Here is a 15329-nt window from a genome sequence, read left to right as displayed (position 1 = left end):
CCCCAAAGGGACACTGACTTGCCATTCTCCCAGCAGAGAAGGGACAGTCAGCCCGGTGTTTACTCCTCCCCAGCAGGCCTCTGCCCCATCCCAGCAGGAGACAGCTGATGGTCGGTCAAGTCACCCCTTACCCCCTTGTGAGCAAAAAGAGCGACCACCCGGAGGGGGGAATGCCGGGGACAGAGTAAAGGGATAAAGGAGGTGATTACATCAGGGGCGTGTAAGTGGGAGAAATATGGGAGCCCCCTGGAAGTTAACGATCACTCAAGAGAGCAGGCTCGCTTAACCACAGAGCCAAGCAGGCTTGCTTAGCCACAAAACCAGGCCGCAGAAGCCCAAGACGTGCCCCCAAAGAGTACAATAATGGTGGCATGAGCTCCACATGCTGCCCAGGGAGCTCAGTAGGTGAGTGACCCCTAGCACATGCTCTCTGCCCGCAGAGAGGAGCGGTAATTTGTGGACCTAGCGTGACCGTGTGGGGACAGGAAAACTCGCCTGCTCAGCCTGGAGGAGGAGCGGATGATGGAAGCATGAGGTCCGTTCAAGGAAGACAAAGTCTCCTCCCCTCCCCACTTTTCCTTTGATTTAAAACTGTTGCCCAGTAAGTTCTAGGGGCATGATATTTCTCACCTGCCTGCTTGTAAACCTCATGAGCGTCCCATTTTGGTAAGTCACTTATCTATCACTTTGCCTCTTGCTGAATCCTTTTCTGAGCTGAGACATAAAGAACTGCAGTACTGGAGCTCCTCAGGGCCCCCGAAATGACACCAAAATGGTTTCACAATGAGGCAGCTCCATGTGGACATCCTATGAGAGCCTCCAATGCAATACGTCCAGAGCGGAATGCATCCGCTGCTGAACCCCGCCTCTGGAAATACCTGTGCTCTCCACCACGTTCCTCAAGCCAGAAACCAATGGATCAAGGCCAGCGTCTCCCTCACTCTCTTCCTGGACATCTGGTTAACCACAGAGACCCAGCTGGTCTCGATCCTAAGTGCCTTCACCTCCATCACACCTGCCATTCCTCCAGTTCAAGCCTGAACACAAGCATGTCAAGCGTGAAGACAGCCTTTCCTTTCCCTTCCTTTCCTCTTATTTCCGGACGCACCAAGATGATCTACCTGCCACAGTGCCTGCAGAGCCACCCTTCTAATCTGCAAACAGAATCCTGCCACTCCTTTGTAAAAAACTCTCCCCCAACTCTGTTCCACCAATGGTATATAGTTGTTATTCCTCAGTAGGAAATACTTGGGGCTTCCCCAGTGGCTCAGCAGCAGAGAATCTGGCTGTGGTGTCAGAGATGCAGGAGCCACGCGTTCGATCCCTGGGTCGGGAAGATCCCCTGGAGGAGGGCATGGCAACTCACTCCAGTATTCTTGCCTGGAGAATCCCATATACAGAGGAGACTAGCGGGCATGTGGTTGCAAAGAGTTGGACACGACTGAGTGACTGAGCACAGCAGGGCATTACAGGTCTCTAGACAATTAGGTCTCTTTTTGTGCCTTTAGCCTCAGCTTTTGACTCAGATCTTAGAGCCCTTGCAAATCAAACATAAGGATGTCCTCATCAGGAGTCATGGTCTTCCTTTTCTTGGCCTTTGTATATGCTGTCCGCTTTCCTGGGACAGCCTCTGATGGTTGTCCGTCACACAAAGTGAGATGTCTACTATCTTCCTCGTTCAGTCACTGTGTGCCCAAAATGGAGAGCAGAGAAGCAATCCTTTCCAACGACTGCCCGCAATCTAGAGGCATTCACTCCGTCGAGGATTTTTCAGGAGGCAGCAGACAGCTCCTTACCAGCCTCAGCCATGACTCCTGTCTTCCTCCCGTACCCCCAGGAGTGCAGAGAGGGGGACCCCTTGGTCTCAGCAGCCAATGGCCTGGGTCGGGGGAAGCTTTTCCCTTCCTCACCAGGGAGGCAGGGCTCTTTTCCCACGCGGGGAGCATCCAGAGAGTCACTTGCAGAGATGAGTGACTCTCAGGAAGGAAGGCTGGAGTCTCACTCCTTCACTTCAAGCTTATGAAGCTGGAAACCCAGTAGTTTCCTCTGGGGTCTCCCTGGGAACAGAGGGGAGCATGGTGAAGGGATTTGTGGGGGAGCTTGCTGTGTATGCCCCAGGGTTAGGAGCATGTGTATGCATAGAATCAGCCTCTGCCTGACATTTCTAAGGTGAGACGCTTTCTAACTTGAACAAACATTTATTCATTTATTTTTTAATTTTTGGCCGTGCTGGGTCTTCAGCTGTTGCACGCAGGCTTCCTCTAGTTGTGGAAGGCGGGGTCTGCTCGTCGTGGTGGCGCGCGGGCTTCTCATTGCGGCGGCTTCTGTTGTCATGGAGCACAAACTCCAGGGTGCGAGGGCTTCCATAGATGCGGCTCACGGGCATAGTTGCTCTCTGGCAGGTGGGATATTCCCGGACCAGGGGTCGAACCCGTGTCTCCTGCAGTGGCAGGTGGATTCTGATCCATTGTACCAACAGGGAAGTCCAGAGACTTTTCTAACTTTTTCCAGAAGGGTGAGTGCATGCGTGCTAAGTCGCCTCAGTCGTGTATGACTCTTTGAGACCCCAAGGACTGTAGCCCGCCAGGCTTCTCTGTCCATGAGATTTCCCAGGTAAGAATACTGGAGTGGGTTGCCACGCCCTTCTCCAGGGGATCTTCCTGACCCAGGGATCAAACCGCCGTCTCCTGTGGCTCCCGCACTACAGGCAGATTCTTTTCTGCTGAGCCACAGGGGAAGCCCAGTAGGGTGAGTAAGAACTGCGATTTAACTAGTTTGGATAAAGAATGGCTGTTGGGGGCCTCACTATAGTTCTCTTTGGCCTTCAGAGGACATGGAAAAGACTTTCAGTGGCTTCCATGGATAAATAACAAAGAGCACTGAAGTTAGATGAGGGGCAGGAAGGAAGGCCCTCCAGGAGGCATCTGGGCCAGCAAGGGGATGCCTGATGTGGGGAGATGACTGAGGGCCAGAGAGACACATGGTACCCTTTTCTGAAGGGGTTCTCAGTGATGGCGAAGGCAGGGGCAAATCTGAACGCCACCTCCACCATATATATATGCCCATATATACCCATACATCGGAGAAGGCAATGGCACCCCACTCTAGGACTCTTGCCTGGAGAATCCCATGGATGGAGGAGCCTGGTGGGCTACAGTCCATGGGGTCGCTAAGAGTCGGACACAACTGAGCGACTTCACTTTCACTTTTCACTTTCATGCATTGGAGAAGGAAATGGCAACCCACTCTAGTGTTCTTGCCTGGAGAATCCCAGGGACGGAGGAGCCTGGTGGGCTGCCGTCTATGGGGTCACAGAGTCGGACACAACTGATGTGATTTAGCAGCAGCAGCAGCAGCATACCCATACATATATACCCAAACACATGTCCTGGGTATATAGAAGCTATGATATTGCCAGAGGGCAGCAGCATCAGGTGGCTCAACGATGCTCCCTATCACTGCCACCAGCAGGACATGAGTTGTTTAGGATAACCTTTGCTTTCTTGTTTGTTTCTTCAAGTCCTTACCCCTGGGAGAGGGAAGCCCAGGATAGGCAAGACGGCAGAGAAGCAGACCACATCCTCTGAGGTGCTGATAAAGGAGAGTGTTGAGGAAGATAAATAGCTTTAAAATCACACACACACACACACACACACACACACACACACACACAGAATTTTAGAAGCCAAGAAAATATCTTTGGAAATAATAACAGTAATTCCAGTGCTTGAGAATCTCTGTAGGTCAGCCTCTCCCTGGTTTTCTTGAATACTGAACATGTCTAAATTATAAAATTGACATAACACCAGGAGGGGCACACAAGATATTTTGCAAACTTGGGCTCAAGTCATGGAATATTGTCTTATGGATGAATTAACTCCTCTGAGAAGTCATTTCAAACCTATGAACATCCATTTAAACATTAGTGATATTAAAGGAAGAAGAGCAAGATATCAAAGAAGCTGACATTTTAAACAAGATACTGAATATAAATCAATGCTCATCAAGTCAAGATGTGCATCAAAGCAATAATAAATTGACATGTTCATTTCCATCAGTAAGGAGACCAAAGCTAATCATTCCTGCAATGAGGCTATCATATTCGACAACTGCCTGTTTTCTGATTGGGAACGTTTTAAAAGGCAGATGAGCAAGAATGAGGAAACACACAACTTTATAATACAGTTGAGCACTTTTTTTAGTTATACTTAAAATGGATCCTAGGAAAAATAAAAACAGAGTAGATTTTGTGTTTTGGCAGAATTCTGAAGAATATGCTGAGAAGTTATAATGTTCTGTGAGAAACCCTTTATAAAACATTTTTTTTTGCTACAACTTTAAAAAGTTTTAAATTTTATAAGGGAGTATAGTTGATTTACAATGTTGTATTTCACAGCTCAGTTGGTAAAGAATCTGCCTGCAATGCAGGTGACCCCGGTTCCATTCCTGGGTGGGGAAGATTCCCTGGAGAAGGGAAAGGCTACCCACCCCAGTATTCTTCAGTTTCCCTTGTGGCTCAGATGGTAAAGAATCCACATGCAATGCGGGAGACCTGGGTTTGATCCCTGGGTTGGGAAGATTCCCTGGAGAAGGGAAAGGCTACCCACTCCAGTATTCTGGCCTGGAGAATAGTCTCCAGGGGTACTGTATAGTCCATGGGGTCGCCAAGAGTCAGACTAACTGAGCGGCTTTCACTTCAGTGCACGTTGTTGGTTTCAGATGCGCATCTAACTGGCTCCCTTTGCTGGTCTTTGTTAGTTATCTACTTTATACATTGTTGTTTAGTTCCTAAGTTGTGCCCGACTCTCCTGTGACCCCATGGACTGTAGCCCACCAGGCTCCTCTGCCCGTGGAATTTTCCAGGGAAGAATACTGGAGTGGGTAGCCATGTTCTCCTCCAGGGGATCTTCGTCCCAGGGATTGAACCCACGTCTCCTGCACTGCAAGCAGTCTTTACCGCTCAGCCAATGGGAAAGCCCATTTTTATGCACAGCAGTGTGTATATGCTAATTCCAGCCTCCTTATTTATCCCTCCCTTCTTCCCCTTTCGGTAACCATAAGATTGGTGAAACATTATAAGGTTTTGACCACTGGTTATGCAGACAGTGGATCCAATAATGGGCGTGGGATGCTCCTTCAAAATCTTATTTTGACATTTTTTAGTAAAGACACTGAAGCGCTACACTGTATGAACTTCTCAACTGAGAGTGAGTGGCAAGTGATGAAATCTCCCCCAGCTGTGTTAAGGAAGGGCCAACGGGGACTAGACAGTTGAAGGCATAAGGCTGGAGAAATGTAAGATGTTTTACATTCCGACCCCGTTGAGTTGAGGCGTCTCAGTAAGTTGGTTACTTAACACTGTCGATCCTAACCATAGTTCTCTAGCTTTCTTTTGATCAAGATTTCTGTTCCTCACTTTCTTCTCCATTTTAGTTTTCTGTTGCTACAGAAAGCCTTGATATTTAGCAGCGGAAAACAGCAAACATTTCTTATCTCACAGTCTCCATAGGTCACAAATTTGGGTGCAGCTTACCTGGCTTACTACAATATTCCCCTCTGGGCCTTCCTACTTTTATGCTCTGCAAAGCAGCCTATTAAATAGCTTAAAATACAGTATCACAGTCAGTTTTCCTTGGTTCAAACCCTTTGGGGGTGGTTTATCCTTTATCCTTTGATGGTCTGAATTCCTCACGATCCTGTCTGATATGTCTCGACTTATCATTCAGATCACTTTTTAAAAAACCAGCTTTATTGAAGTATAGCTGGTCTACACAGAGCTGCACCTGTTCAGTATAAGCCGTTCGATGAGTTTGGACACGTGCAGACACCAGTGGAACCTTCACCACAGTCAAGGTCAAAGACGTTTCCACCACCTCCAAAAGTTTCCGTATGTCCTTGCCTTCCTTTTCTGGGTAAGAACACAGACCATGAGATCTATCCTCAGTAAAACTTTAAGTGCACGATAGGGTATGGTTAAGGAAATCCCCGATGGCTCAGTGGCAAAGAATCTGCCTGCCACTGCAGGAGACTTGGGACACTTGGGTTCGATCCCTGGGTTGGGAAGATCCCTGGAGTAGGCAGTAGTAACCCACTGCAGGATTCTTGTCTGGGTAACCCCCATGGACAGAGAGGCCTGGAGGGTGACAGTTTATATTGTTGCAGAGTCAGACATGACTAAGCACAATACACACACATACACACATACACACACACAGAGGGTATGGCTAACCAGAGGCATTAGGTTGTACAGTGGGTTTCTAGCACTGATTTTTATATATTTATGTATATGTATATTTTTACTTTTATTAAATTATTTGGCTGCTCTCAGTCTTTGTTGCAGCATGCACGCTTTGCTGCAATATATGGGATCTTAGTTCCCTGACCAGGGATTGAACCCTGGCCCCTTGTACTGGGAGCTCAAAGTCTTAACCACTGGACCGCCAGGAAAGTGCCCTCTGATTCTTGCATAACTAGAACACAGCAGTCTTGAAAAGAATGTGTCTTGAGTTTCTCTGATAAAAAGAGAAAACGACCTAGAACTAAGGTAATTACAGTAAAAGGCTTACCATGAAACACATACTTCCATGAGCCTGTAAGTGATAATAGGATCATTTCATTAATTGAATGGGCTTCCCTGGTGGCTCAGAAGGTAAAGAATCCGCCTGCAATGCGGGAGACCTGGGTTCGATCCCTGGGTTGGGAAGGTCCCCTGGAGGAGGACCTGGCAACCCACTCCAGTATTCTTGCTGGAGAATTCCATGGACAGAGGGGCCTGGCGGGCTACAGTCCACGGAGTTGCAAAGAGTCAGACACAACTGAGCAACAAAGTAGAGTACAGCAGCATTTACAGAATCTCCCCTTCAGCTCCCGTCTCACGGCGAGGAGGGAGGGCTGTTCTTCCTTGGCCAAGTGCATGGTTGACAGGAGGCCTGCCCCACTGGTGTTGTCTGGGAGGCTCTTTTTGCACGGATTCTGGGGCGTCTGGATTTGAAACAGGTGTATGCGTGCATCTGAAAGAATCCGTTCCAGATGTCAGAAGCTTCAGTTCTGGTGAGGGACGTGAAGGAAAATTAGGAGAACAAGTGTCCTATTCACATGCTAGGAAAATAAATGTTTTACTAATCCTTAAATAACATTTTTACTCTGAGGTGTATTGGCAAATTTTAGTTTTATTTCTGTATGAAAGTCTCATTTTTATGAGTGTGATTTATACACATTTAAGGAGTAGAGGTGATTGCTAAAATTAGCTTTGGTGATCCCATGCTAATGTCTGTGTGGGAAGAGAATCATGTTGTCTTAAAGGTCTGACATTTTGCTTATATTTAGTGAATAGTGTAATATTTATTATCACTGGCTACAGTTTAGTTTAACTATTATGAATGCACATAATTTCTTATGTTTTGAGATCTTCTCATGGTAGAGAAAGTGTGTGATGGGAAAATGTCTCAGGCATTCTCTTTTCCCACCCAAGCTGTTAACCAATAAAATTCTATCACTGAATAAATGTTGACTTAGCACCTTACTATGTGCCCGGCACTGTGCTAAGGGCTGGGATACAGAAAAGTAGTCTTGATTTCAGAACAGGTAACAGTGAGATGTAGTGATTGTTGCCCATGCTAGCCAGGCTGCGTATCTGGAGGGCAACTGAAAAGTTATTGATTTGTGAGTTGCTCTGTCTACCACCCTAGCTCAGTTGCTTAAAGGGTAAATTCACTAGCCTCTGCAGGAAATTTGGTGAAAATTTTTTTCGGCAAGATCTTTCATTGACCTCTTGTTCCCCAGTCTCGTCACATGAGCATAGGCAGCCAGGGGCCTGCGTGGGCTGTTGGCTTTGTAAACACAGAGCCGTCAGGGTGTATAGAAATCAAGCACTTCGGTGATTCTTTAACAAGAAACTTACAGGGTAAAAGTACCTCAGGTGTGTTTGAAATTTCTGCCCTGTCCCGTATTCTCATCATGGAAAAATACTTGCAGAAATTGTACTCAAACGCAGACACGATTTCTTTGCACATTGCTAGTAGTAACTCCCTGGTGTGTTTCAGACGCCACACAAAACGCCACACAGAATCCCAAAGAGCAGTGCCTGCTTACTTTTGGAATATAAAGTACGAGTCTTACTGGAGCGGATTTGGCTTATTCCGTCAAAGGAGAAATGAGCATGCAGTCATCAACAGGCAGAGGACTGATTTCCAGAAGGAACTACATTAAAAAGTCCTCCGAGGATTCAGTGCAAGAAAAATTTCTCCAGATATCATTGCATTTTTCTACTCAACTATGAGAACAATATAACCCACCATTTCCATTTTTGTCTTGCCCCCGAGGCATCTCTGAGCTAAATACAGTGCTTCATTTCTGTTATGATTTTAGATATCTGCCTGATGACTTGGTTCCAATCTAGTAATTTTTGATTTTCCTATTTTTTTTAAAAGAAAATATTTCTTTATTTATTTGTTGGCTGCTCCGGGAGTTGGTGATGGACACGGAGGCCTGGTGTGCTGCAGTCCGTGGGGTCGCAGAGAGTCGCACATGACTAAGTGACTGAACTGAACTGGACTGGGTCTTTGCTGCTGTGCGTGGGCTTTCTCGAGTTGCGGTGAGTGGGGGCTACTTTCTGGTTAGGGTGCTTGGGTTTCTCATTGCAGTGGCTTCTCTTGTTGAGGAACGCAGGCTCTAGACGCACAGGCTCAGTAGGGGTGGATCACAGGCTTGGTTGCCCCACGGTGTGCGGAATCTTCTGGGATCAGGGATCCAACCTGTGTCCCATGTATTGGCAGGACCATCAGGGTAAGTCCTTCCTATTTGTCCTGTGTTTTAATTAAGCCACCTTTATTTGTGTTTGGGACTGCATGGAATTTGTTAAAATCAATTAAATCACCGGCTCCATATCCCAATGACAACGATAGAAATGACTGATGCGGTCGTTGGTGGGAACCGTCCTGGAACCAACATTTGGCTGCAGGTCACTAGTATATGGGTATTTAAAAGTTGACTCCAAGAGACAGTCCTTGTCTCCAAAGGACTCTCGCCCCACAGAGAGACACCCAGGGGTCTGTGTGGGGAAGACTGGCCCTTCAGGCAGCGCTAACACGAATGAGAACACTCCAACAGCACTGGACAAACCATGCAGATGACGATACCACAAAGCCTCTAAAAACTCAGTTGGCGTTGGAACCAGCCATGCCTACAAAAGGAGGCCAGCACCTGCCTGATAGACCTAGGCAGGGCAACTGCCTGATAGAACATGTAAATAGGACCCAGAGTCTCATGGGCTTCCCAGGTGGCGCTAGTGGTGAAGAACCCACCTGCCCATGCAGGAGACATAAGAGATGCCGGTTTGATCCCTGGATTGAAAAGGTCTCCTGGAGGAGGGCGTGGCAACCCACTCCAGTAGTCCTGATTGGAGAATCCCATGGACGGAGGAGCCTGGTGGGCTGCAGTCCGAAGGCCACAGTCCAGAGAGCAACTGAAGTGACTGAGCATGCATGCGCAGAAACTGGAGACAGGATAGAGTGCCAGGGCGCAAAACAAAAATGCACACAGCAAGCAAAGCCCCAGCGGAAAACCCGCTCAAAACCCCCCAGACCACCTGCCAGGCCAAGAGTCAAGAAAGCCCCAACTTACTGACCGACGCTGCCTCGAAGACCACTCAGATGTCAGACGACCTCAACTCACCCAAATCATCAAAGCTGTCAAAGCAGCTGTCCTGAAAAATACTTCCACAGTCAATTACAAATTCCCTGGAAACATGAAAAAGCAGAAAATATCAGCAAAGAAACAGACGTTATATGAAACAAACAAACAAAAAAGAACCAAATGGAAAGAATACAATTACAGAAATAAAAAAACTCACCAGACGGGCTCTGGTAGAGTGGAGATGATGGAGCCTTTGAGCTGCAGGACGCACAGCAGAGTTCACCCCATCTGAAAGAGAGAGAAAAGAGAGGGATGAAAGTGATCAGGCCCATTGCCATTATAAATAGCACCTCCGTGGGGTTCTGATGTATTTGTTTGGGGAGTTTTATGAAATTGTATGTATTTTTAATTGGAGGATAATTGCTTTACTTGGTTGTGGTGGTCTCTGCCATACGTCCATATGCATCAGCCACAGGAGTAAATGTGTCCCCTCCCTCCTGAACCTTCCTTCCACCCCCCGCCCCATCCCCCCGCCGCAGGCTGTCACAGAGCACTGGGCATGAGCACCCTGCATCATACAGCTAATCCCCACTGGCGGTCTCTTTTACACCTGGTAATGTACACGTGTCAACGCTACCCTCTCAGTTCGCCCCACCCTCTCCTTCCCCCGCTGTGTCCGTAAGTCTGTCCCCTATGTCTGCTCCTCCCCTGAGCCCTGCAGACCTCACGCAGTTTTACACTGTCATCCCCTCTCTCCTCTGGGCTGGCCTTGCTGGCCTCGTTGTTCTCACTCAGACACAACAGGCATGCCCCTGCCTCAGGGCCTTTGCACGTCCTGTTTCCCCACTGCCCAGAAATCTCTTCAATCAGATAGCCTCAAGGCTGATTCTCTTATCCTCTGCTGGGTCCGGACTCAAGGGTTCCCTTCTCAATGAAGCCTTTCCTTGCTGTCCCCACTCCCCACCCCCTCTCCTTTGTTTGATTTTTTTCCCACAGCCCTTGTTGCTATAGTACATACTTACTAGTTTCCTGTTGTCATGCAAGAAAATTCCACAGCATCAGTGGCTTAAAGCCGCACAAACTTATTAGGTGGGCAGTTGGTGGCCTTGGTTCCTCTGCTCTGGGCATCCCCCCCGCCCACCCCAAGGCTGACATCAAGGACCCAGCTGCCCAGGGCTCCCTCCTGGAGTCTCTGGGTGAGAACCGCTCCCAGGATCATTCAGGTTGCTGACAGAAACCAGAATTAGATTCCTGTTCTCGCCGTCGCCTGAGATCTGCCCTCGTTTCTAGAGGCGCCTGCACCCATGGCTCTTGGCTCTTTCACTTTCAAAGCCAGCAAGGCGACTCCAGTCCCTTGCAGGCTACTCTATTTCATTTTCCTCCCTCTTCTGCTCTTTGTATAAATAAAGATTTATGTATATACTTTAGTGTTTGTTTAGTCTGCGCCGGGCCTCCATTGCTGCCCTCAGGCCTGTCTCTAGTTGCGGCAAGAGGGGTCTGCTCTTGGCTGCGTCGGGCGGGCTCCTCATTGCGGTGGCTCCTCTTGCTGTGGAGCACGGGTTCTAGGCGCTTGAGCTTCAGCAGCTGCAGTGTGGGGTTCAGTCATTGGGGCGCACAAGCTTCATTCTGTGGAACCTTCCCGGACGAGGGATCAAACTGGTGTCCCCTGCATTGCAAGGTGGATTCTTAACCACTGGACCACCAGGAAAGAAGCCCTCGCTTCTGCTTTATAGGACCCCTGTGATTACATTGGGTTCACCTGGTTACTACAGGGTACTCTTCTTACTTTCTGCTTAGCAAAGTTAATTCTGTCTGCAAAGTCCCCTCTGCAATGTCCAGAAACATACTCACAGGTGGAATACTGAGGGCTCAATCACAGACACAATAGCCTGCCTACCTGAATATATTTTCTTAGTTTTATTATTGTCAGTATTCTCCTTCTAAAATCTGACTCTTTGGTGTCCCCGAACCTTGAACAGAGCCTGGCACATGTCGTTCAAATATTTGTCAGAAGAATGAATGCATGAATACAGGCTGGGTAATTAGTATCAAGTTTCCTGTATGTCTCAGTGGTAAAGAATCTGCCTGCCAGTGCAGGAGACGTGGGTTTGACCCCTGGGTTGGGAAGATCCCCTGGAGAAGGAAATGGCAACCCGCTCCAGTATTCTTGCCTGGGAAATCCCATGGACAGAAGAGCCTGGTGGGATACAGTCCACGGGGTTGCAAACAGTGGAACACGACTTAGCAACTAAACGACAATAACGGTTAATATCAACGTGTGCTTTCCCATTGGTACACATCTTAGACTTTCTCTTCCTCTTTCAAAGACAGCCTTGGTTTTCATTTTAACCTGATTTTACCCAGTACAGTGTGGTTTTCCCTGCCCCCCCCCCGCCCCCCACACACTGCTTACAGCGCTACCAGTGAAAATCATGTTATATTTTCACGGGATCTTCTGGTTGACACACCAGGGACACATCCAGAGGGAACCACAGACGGGTGGAGCTCAGAGACCTCAGGCACCGCCCAGTGGAACTTAATGTTCGGTGATTTCTTGGAACCAAACTCCAGGGATAGTAGAGCTAGTCATGGGACTGTGTTAAGCATTGTTTAACTCAGTTAAAAAAAAAAAAATAAAGTTTAGTCTGCTCATGCCAGTTAACCAATGAACATTTCAAAAATGAATCTTCTGGATGTTTCTAAAGATTCTGTGGCTTGATATAGGCTAACCCGTCTAAATCCTTGGATGATAAAGATGTGAGCTGGTGAGAAAAGTCTGAGGCACACACATACAAGTAACAGGCTTGCCGCTTGGGTTACAGTGTGGAAAATTCTTCTGGAAGCAGGTTTATGTATTAGTTTTTCACTTTGCCACCAGATGTCCTTCACGAGTAGGAAAATATGATGGCTTGCCTGATATTTTGAAGTGTGAATGCCCAGCATTTTTGAATAGTTGACAGTAAAAGGAAAGTGTGAGTGAATGCAAGTGTTACCACAGACCTCTGGATGAGACCTGTATTTTGAAGGCTGCCTTACAGGTGTAGCTTTCAGAAGCAATGTTTATTTAACTCTCAAATTCTCATTTCTCATACTCTGCAAACATTTACTTACCATATTTCCTTCTCACGCAACTCCAAATTGACATTTTGAAAGTCTGAGCAAATTATTTTATTGAGAAATTCAAATTAATACATACTCAAATCCTTACAGGGATGTAGAAGATAAAAAGGTACTATTTTAAGCGGAGCTGCCCAAGGATTCCAGGCCACCAGACCTCAGGCTTTTAAACACAAGAGCAGCATATCTTACAATGCTTCTATGTTAGATTAATTCTAAAAGCAGCTACTTACATCTTGCAAAAGTCAGTTGAGAGGGGCCCACGTATGATTTAGTACACAAATCAAAGACTGCAATTGCAGTTTATTGCTAACAATATAATTCAAAGGAAAGCATAGAGTATAGAATATTTGATGTGCCAAATTAATAGCAGCATCTTTTTAAAATAGAGATTACCTGGTCACGTGAGTCATGAATGTAAACTGGAAATCCTCATAACATGAAAGGAACATGGGTAACTGCTCTAACAAACACTCTGTTCTGTGACCTACCCTGTGCCCTGACAGACCCCTGGGTACAGGATTCCCATCCTACCCCCGTGTCACCTAAGGCACAGGGCAATCCTTTGCTTTTCGGCAGGGGTTCCTCAGTCCCCTACTTTGCGGGCAGGGCTGGGACCGGCAACCTCCTCCAGAAAACGGAAGGCCATCTGCATGAAATGTCAGCCAAGCCGCCAGATGTTTGATATGGATTGGCTTCCACATCCGGCTTCTTGACCGAATTCCTCGTCTTTCCACCCAGATGTTCTGGAGAATTGCAGAGAACTTGACGAAGCGGGGCCAGGCCCACAGAGCAGAGGGGCTGTGATACTCTGGTGTCCTGCAGGGGGCGAAGCTCCCTCTGATTTCCCTCCATCATACAGCCCAGCCGACCCTGAGAGGCAGACCTGTTCCTGGCCCTTCCTCCATCCCTCCTGAATCACATCTGGACGTTGCCCAGCCCCTAGTCTTGGGTCTTCTGGAGGAGGGTTGGAGTGAGTGATGGGCAGGGGTCAGAGAAGCAGGGAGGGGGTGAGGTGGTGGTTTGGAGTCCCTTATGCACCTGGAGTTGAGATTGGCTTGAAGAAGCAGTGGTCCCAATTTTGACTGTATGAAAATTTCAGAATCATATCTCTTTATACCTCTTTCCCCTAACAGATCCAAGGCCATGTTGGAGTGTTTTCTGACAAACATATGCACATGTAGGGGACGGTGGAGATGTGAGGAGAGCGCATCCTCTTCTGTGGTCCTTGGTCAAATGTCACCGTCTTTATGAACATTGTCATATCTCACGCCATGTTTCCCCTCTGGCTCTTAAGAGAGTCGTGTGCTCTTGTGTTTGTCATTGGGAGGCACCCCCTTTTTTCTAGCATCTCACAACAGGACCTGAGAGTACTTCTTGGTGGAGCCCATGGCAGAGCTGAATCAGGGTTGCTGCACAGACGTTGATTACAAATCACTAAGGGCCGTTTTAGACCCAGGTCGTATAGGTCCATCTACCTCTTACCAAGTGTCTGAGAAAAGGTGACGGTGGTGTGCTTGCCTGAGTTCTCCTCTGGCTCATGTAATAGGTGCATGTGCAACGGACGAGTCATGGTCTGCCTTTGTGTGCTGAAGGGCACAGGCCTCCTGAAGTGCCCTATGCTCAGGGTTCTTTGGCTTTCCAGGGCTTTCCCCACTGCCCTGACAGGCTGGAGCTGCTTCACTCTTCTTGTGTCTCACTAGAAGTCTTAAGAGGGCGTGACTGGGTTCGAGAAAGGAGGAAGCCCACGGGCACTTGCTGAGACTTCAGATCTTCTGAATCAGAGCTCTTGGGGGCTGCAACGACTTCACGCTGCTAACAGGTCCCAGCAGAAGAAAGAGGGAGATGGAGGCTCTTGAATTCAAAGGGGCCTGGAATCCCAGACCAAGGGACTGATGTGTTCCTCTTTTCAGATGAAAACAACCCCTGCAGATGGTTAGAGATTGGCCGTCAGTGTGGCTGATGTTGTCCTGCCTGAGAGTAATGGCTATAGGACATTTGTAAAACCAAAGTCTATCCTAAAGACCAGTGTGTCTGGGCTGAAACAGGTCAACAGATAAGAGCAATCCAGTGAGTGGTGGGGGTGATGGGAGGTAAAGACATTTTCCTATTCAAAACAGATTCTTTGAAACAAGGTAAACATGCTTATAAGGCGTGAATCAGCAGAAACCTCATGATTCCATAAGATCACAAATCCTATAAGGCTCTATGTATTTGGTTGGTCTGGCTCCCAAATGCCTTGGACTCTGTGAACCAAGGCAGCCAGGTCAGTATTGATTTCTAAGGCACCTGTTTTCACCAGGTAGATAAAAGATCAAAATGTTTTACGAGAACTTCCTTTTAAGATGCACCAATAACTGGCATTTTTGGATGGGAAGAGCAAATGAATTTGCATCCTGGATGGCAGATGGTGGTGGCGGTGTTTGGGTGGAGGGGCAGTGTCTTTAGCTGAGAAGTGAGCCTGCCATAAAATTATAATGCTTTTTACGTGCTTGATCTTGTCTAATGTTCCCAGCAACCAGAGTTTCAGGGCCCTGTCTATAATGGGAACATGCCAAGCCTCTGCAGTTACTGAAATT

This window comes from Ovis canadensis, chromosome 20 (assembly GCF_042477335.2).
Source record: "Ovis canadensis isolate MfBH-ARS-UI-01 breed Bighorn chromosome 20, ARS-UI_OviCan_v2, whole genome shotgun sequence".
Taxonomy (NCBI): Eukaryota; Metazoa; Chordata; class Mammalia; order Artiodactyla; family Bovidae; genus Ovis; species Ovis canadensis.
This window is presented reverse-complemented; position numbering follows the sequence as displayed.